The sequence below is a fragment of the Schistocerca nitens genome, chromosome 6 (assembly GCF_023898315.1).
Source record: "Schistocerca nitens isolate TAMUIC-IGC-003100 chromosome 6, iqSchNite1.1, whole genome shotgun sequence".
In the NCBI taxonomy this organism is placed as follows: Eukaryota; Metazoa; Arthropoda; class Insecta; order Orthoptera; family Acrididae; genus Schistocerca; species Schistocerca nitens.
Window position 1 is genome coordinate 443,518,607 of NC_064619.1, and position 7,257 is coordinate 443,525,863.

Below are 7,257 nucleotides of genomic sequence, written 5' to 3' on the forward strand. Positions count from 1 at the left end.
CGCTACCTGCGGGCCTGCCAACCCTGTAGGCACAATATCACCAACCTCTGCGTCATCGCCTGCTCTCAGCACAAGAGAGTGGTGTATTGAATAACTGTATACCGACTTGTAGCCACTAAAGGTTCTGAGTCGCCGTTCATTTTTATGATGGTCTACATAACATGGAATCTATTTGCAGTTTTACAATCTGAATAATTTCTGCAGTATCTCTGTTGTTACAACTTGATGAATTCGTTTCTCAAATATGCATTACTGTTTCAATGCTTTCCATAGGCATTTCTTCAGGTATGCCCTGGAAAGTGTGTTGGGATCCCTGCTGTTCATGTTGCATACTAATGAGCTGGCAAATAATACGAACATCATCTTTAGACAGTAGATAGAACAGTTATCTTTAATGAAGTTCTATGTGAAAAAATCTGCACAAATAAACTGTCAGATCGTGATAAGAATTAGAAGTGGTGCAGAGATTGGCAACTTGTTAAAATGTGTGCACATAGCCGCGCGAGATTAGCCGAGCAGTCTTGGGCGCTGCAGTCATGGACTGTGCGGCTGGTCCCGGCGGAGGTTCGAGTCCTCCCTCGGGCATGGGCGTGTGTGTTTATCCTTAGGATAATTTAGGTTAAGTAATGTGTAAGCTTAGGGGCTGATGACCTTAGCAATTAAATCCCATAAGATTTCACACACATCTGAACATTTTTGTGTATGCACATACAGAACTGTATACACAAAAAACTGAGAGAAGTGGTAGCCTATGATTGAAACATTAACGAGTCACCTCTGGAATCAGACTGCTCACACAAATACTTGGGTTTAACAATTTACAGGGATATGAAACAGAACGCTCACGTAGGTTTGGTTACATGTAAAGCAGATGGCGAACTTCCGTTCATTGGAAGTATACTGAGAAAATGCAGTCAGTCTACAAAGGAGACAGCTTAAAAATCATTTGTGCGGCTCCCCTTAACATTAAAAACTAAAAAGCTAAACTCCTTCCGAACAGGCCATGAAGGCCAAAAGGTACCGACCGGTTGCCGTGTCATCATCAGTCCACAGGCGTCACTGGATGCGGATATGGAGGGGCATGTGGTTAGCACATCGCTCTCCCAGGCGTATGTCAGTTTCCGAGACCGGAGCCCCTTATTCTCAATCAGGTAGCTCCTCAGTTTGCCTCACAAGGGCTGAGTGCACCCCGCTTGCCAACAGCGCTCGGCAGACCAGATGGTTACCCATCCAAGTGCTGGCCCAGCCCGACAGCGCTTAACTTCGGTGATCTGACGGGAACTGGTGTTACCACTGCGGCAAGGTCGTTGGCACCCCCTTAGAATATTGCTCTATAGTGTACAAGCCATACCAAATAGCACTATCAGGGGAAATTGAACGAGTACAAAGAAGGGCAGAACGAGTGGTGACAGGTTTGACAACTTACAGGACAATTATCCTGTGAAAGCCCAGTTACTTTTAAGAACCAGTATTAACTGAATAATTTAATGTTCTTCAGCTCTCTACCTATTGCTCCTAAGGAACAGCAAAGACTATACTAATAACAGTATACACGGAAGTATTTATTCAGTCATTCTACCCTGGTAAAATGTTAGGCACGTTCCGCGAGGCCAGCGGTTTGCAGAGTATGGATCCAGATGTAGTGTTACGTAACGTTTTTTCAAAGAGATAATATGAAATAACATTCCTGCTACAAGTTCCTGGCAGATTAAATCTGTGTGCCGGACCCAGACTCGAACTCGGGATCTTAGCCATCCGTGGGCAAGTGCTCTACTAATTGAGCTACCCAAGCACGACTAATGAGTCCTCCTCACAGTTGTAATTCTGCCAGTACCTCATCTTGCCCGCGAAAGGCAAAGGTCCCGATTTCGAGTCTCTGGCCAGCACACAGTTTTAATCTGCCAGAAAGTTTCGTATCAGCGCACACTCCGCTGCAGAGTGAAAATATCATTCTTTCCTGCTACTTTTCAAATCTAACTGACTCAAATAACAGGCTAAAATTAGAGAGCGCTCTAAGAATGAAGCATAGTGACGTAAGCAGTTACCTACCAGACTCTCTCGATGACTACTTTCAAAGCACATAGAGTGTCAATGAAAGCACTTCGAAATATTTATAAAATTACTAATTTTCGTATCTGTGTTTTTTTCTGATTTTCAGAGTGCATATTTTGCTTTCACCTGCAGTTTTTTTTATTTTTCTTGGATTTCTTTTGATCTCATACAATTCAAAGTGCTACTCAGTCATCACTTTGCTTTCTGGTTAATACCTTGCCCTGAATGGGATCGCTAACCATTGTTAATCAAAACTCAACAATTATGACAGTATTTTTTTCTTTTCCTTTCTCTCATTAATACCTCCTATGTAAATGTGAAATTATGTATAACATTTTGCACATGCATATTTTTCTGTCATATGAGTGCTACGCCCAGAGGAATTAATATCTGGATAAACTCGAGGAACAAGGAGATGGCACCTGAAGGGCTGTATGTCTTAGAAGGAGAAGTAGTGGAATTTGTTCGCTTGTTTGGTTGCACGATGCATGACAGTCAGGAATAATTTATATATAGGATGACAAGACTTAACTATCGATTTGGAAGAAGGTGTAAACAAAGCGAAGACTATGGGAGGTCGAGTGCTAATGTTTAAAAAGAAAAAGGGTTCAGTTAATTAATGCTACAGAGCATATATAGAAACTGTTACACGTATTTGGAAGAATGACACCACGATGTAGAACGCCCTTTGTATAAATAGAGCTAAGATAGCTTTTTCGTTCAAACATAAACTGGGGTGCGATTTTACACGACTGGAATCCGTACCAGAGTGAATTTTTAATATCAACTGCGTCCAAACATTCTGCTGTTCACTGTTCTACATACATTTGATTCCCATAAACTGCTACTATACGGCGATCTAGCACCTACTGGAACCATCAAAACCATTGGCGTATCAACGATGATGTCGTGAAATTCATGGACGAAAAAACGCCGTACTGGATACAGCTACAAAGGAGACAGAGATTGCAGTGCCAGTCGACCTTTCGTATTATGATCACGAAGGAGAAGATTCCATTCATGCATCTTTGGTCACCGTAAAATATTGACATGAAGAGCGACGTAAACAAAATAAACTTTGGCATGTGCAATTCAGAATATGGTTGGCAGTTCTATTGCTAGTTAACATTTCATTAAGCATTATCAATCTGTACTAACGTCCCACCTAATGAAACAATGCACATTAACGAAAAAAAAATCTTTGGAGACACGTTCAGTTGAGGAGAGCAGAAACAGATGAATTTATCTCACTACTCAAGCTTACCTTATCACACAGTTATTTTATTTTCAATAACCAACACTACAAACAAGACAAAGGCCTTGCAGGCACCAAACATATTCGTTGACAAAACCGGAAATGATTTGTACACCAATCATACAGAATCGAACGATAAAAAACAGTACTACGTATCTGACGGTATGTTGCCGACATGCTAGTTCTGTTCAATGTAACAAAACAAGAAACATGTACATTTTGTTCTCAGTTCAACAAATTACAGCCCAACTCACTATCCAACACGAGGAGACCAACAAAATAAATTTTCTACGCTTAGAAATTGGGTAAGCGAAACCAGTACACACCTTCAACGTTTTCAGAAAACCTACAACTGCAGATAAAATGAGCCATAACAATTCCTGTCATCACAGAAGCATCAAAGAATCCTATTTTAGATCTTGTATCAACAGAATATACAAATATCTACAGTCACGCCAATGTTAAATTAGAAATGGCAACACTAAAGACCATTAACACGTAATAATGAATATAATCCAACACTTGTCGACAAAATATCTTCCAAAACAAACAAATCGAATAAAAGTAAATTAAAGGACGTAATTACATTTAACGAACACATAACAAAGAGCAGGGCAACTACGTTGTCTTACGTATTAACGGAAAATATCAGATAAAATTCAGTACGCCCTACGAAAAACAAACCTAAAAACTGGATTTAAATCACAGAACACAATAAAGTTACAAATACGCCATTCACTGGAACAACACACAAAATTTTCTCGTACTGGAGTTAATAAAATAAAATGTAAAGAATGCGAAAAATTGTACGTCAAACAAGGAGAAATTTTAAAAAGAAATTCCGGGAACACTTCGGTAATAGTGGAAACGAAACTTCAGCGTTCATGACACATCTGACAGAACAAAATCAATAAATGATAGACAGAGAACAGCGCTTCTGAATTATGCACACAGCTAAAAGTGGCAAATACTAAACATTCTTGAGGACCTAGAAATCTTTAGCTCACATGAAAGAAGATCCGAATAATACTACAAACGAAAAAATCGACCTAAGAAACAATAATTATCCAAAATCTCACAAATATCTCAGTGCTCAGACGAAATATCCTCCTAAACAAAGCATAACAGAATATACACTATTTATATTTTAGGCAGTTTACTTTTATATTAATTATATTTTACATATGCATTATTAATAAACGAAACAACATATTGAATGTCAATGAAACGATTGCTCACAGCAACTTACCTCCATGCCTAAATCACAAAAAGCAAAATGCATGAACAGATATCTTTGACATATTTGACGACATCGCTGGTATTGTACAGCACACTGCCACAGACTAATACATGTATGTTAGAAAAACACTACTGTGACGCTGCCTCATCTATAACTAAGGAGGTTACCATAGAGGAGAAATAATTTTACTCCCTAACACTACGAGGCGCGATGGAACCAATTAAAAAATTTTAGTATCTAACATCAGAAAAAACACTTATCTATGAAGGCGCAAAAATAAATAACACCTAAATACTGGACATGTGAAACAACAACTAGAAACACTTCGCAAATCCCATAGCTGATGACCATAGCGTGTAGAATTGTATTGTGTCTCTTCTGTAGGACCGTACGTAACCCGGTGCTGGTCAACACCATCTAGAGACAAGGCAAGACAACCAGACTACCATATCGTGACGTCATAGCCAATTAATACACTCCTGGAAATGGAAAAAAGAACACATTGACACCGGTGTGTCAGACCCACCATACTTGCTCCGGACACTGCGAGAGGGCTGTACAAGCAATGATCACACGCACGGCACAGCGGACACACCAGGAACCGCGGTGTTGGCCGTCGAATGGCGTTAGCTGCGCAGCGTTTGTGCACCGCCGCCGTCAGTGTCAGCCAGTTTGCCGTGGCATACGGAGCTCCATCGCAGTCTTTAACACTGGTAGCATGCCGCGACAGCGTGGACGTGAACCGTATGTGCAGTTGACGGACTTTGAGCGAGGGCGTATAGTGGGCATGCGGGAGGCCGGGTGGACGTACCGCCGAATTGCTCAACACGTGGGGCGTGAGGTCTCCACAGTACATCGATGTTGTCGCCAGTAGTCGGCACGTGCCCGTCGACCTGGAACCGGACCGCAGCGACGCACGGATGCACGCCAAGACCGTAGGATCCTACGCAGTGCCGTAGGGGACCGCACCGCCACTTCCCAGCAAATTAGGGACACTGTTGCTCCTGGGGTATCGGCGAGGACCATTCGCAACCGTCTCCATGAAGCTGGGCTACGGTCTCGCACACCGTTAGGCCGTCTTCCGCTCACGCCCCAACATCGTGCAGCCCGCCTCCAGTGGTGTCGCGACAGGCGTGAATGGAAGGACGAATGGAGACGTGTCGTCTTCAGCGATGAGAGTCGCTTCTGCCTTGGTGCCAATGATGGTCGTATGCGTGTTTGGCGCCGTGCAGGTGAGCGCCACAATCAGGACTGCATACGACCGAGGCACACAGGGCCAACACCCGGCATCATGGTGTGGGGAGCGATCTCCTACACTGGCCGTACACCACTGGTGATCGTCGAGGGGACACTGAATAGTGCACGGTACATCCAAACCGTCATCGAACCCATCGTTCTACCATTCCTAGACCGGCAAGGGAACTTGCTGTTCCAACAGGACAATGCACGTCCGCATGTATCCCGTGCCACCCAACGTGCTCTAGAAGGTGTAAGTCAACTACCCTGGCCAGCAAGATCTCCGGATCTGTCCCCCATTGAGCATGTTTGGGACTGGATGAAGCGTCGTCTCACGCGATCTGCACGTCCGGCACGAACGCTGGTCCAACTGAGGCGCCAGGTGGAAATGGCATGGCAAGCCGTTCCACAGGACTACATCCAGCATCTCTACGATCGTCTCCATGGGAGAATAGCAGCCTGCATTGCTGCGAAAGGTGGATATACACTGTACTAGTGCCGACATTGTGCATGCTCTGTTGCCTGTGTCTATGTGCCTGTGGTTCTGTCAGTGTGATCATGTGATGTATCTGACCCCAGGAATGTGTCAATAAAGTTTCCCCTTCCTGGGACAATGAATTCACGGTGTTCTTATTTCAATTTCCAGGAGTGTATAAAGCAGCCAACACAAAAAGAATTGTGTGGTTCGTAAAGCTAGAGATTTTTGAGTTGATACTTGAATGAGGTTAGTTAACAGAGAACACATGTATTCACTGAGGCGACAAAAGTCAACTGGATGCGTCCTGATATCGCGTGGGATCTCCTTTCGCTCGGTGTAGTGTAGGAACTCGATATGGCACGGATTCAAGTCGCTAGAAGCTCCTGCAGCAATACCGAGGCACGCTGCCACTATAGCCGTCCATAATTGCAAAAGTGTTGCTGGTGCAGGATTTTCTGCATGAAATGACATCTCGATTATGTCCCATAAATGTTTTACAGGGTTCATGTCGGGCGATCTGGGAGGTCAAATAATTTGCTCGAGTTGTCCAGAATGTTCTTCAAACCAGCCACGAACAATTGTGGCCTGGCGATATGTTGAGCTCATGAAGTCCACGAGTGGCTGCAAATGGTCTCCAAGTTGCTGAACATAACCATTTCCAGTCAATCATCGGTTCAGTTGGACCAGACGGACCAATCCATTCCATGCAAACACAGTCCACACCATTATGAAGCCACTACCAGCTTGCACAATGGTTTGTTGACAACCTGTATCCATGGTTTCGTGGGGTCTGCACCACACTCGAACCCTACTGTCACCTCATACCAACGGAAATCGGAAATCATCTGACCAGGCCACGGTTTTCCAGTCGTCTAGGATCCAACGGATATCTCACAAGCCCAAGAGAAGCGCTGCAGCCAATGTCATACCGTTAGCAAAGGCATCTGTGCAGGTCAGATGCTATCACAGCTCGTAGCCAAATTTCCTCGCAATGTC

General features: G+C 43.7%; 1 pseudogene; it reads right to left on the minus strand.

Annotated features, from left to right (window-relative positions):
• Positions 1 to 1,194: 1,194 nt before the first annotated feature.
• On the minus strand, positions 1,195 to 1,312 carry LOC126264009 (5S ribosomal RNA; annotated as a pseudogene).
• Between the last annotated feature and the right edge of the window lie 5,945 nt (positions 1,313 to 7,257).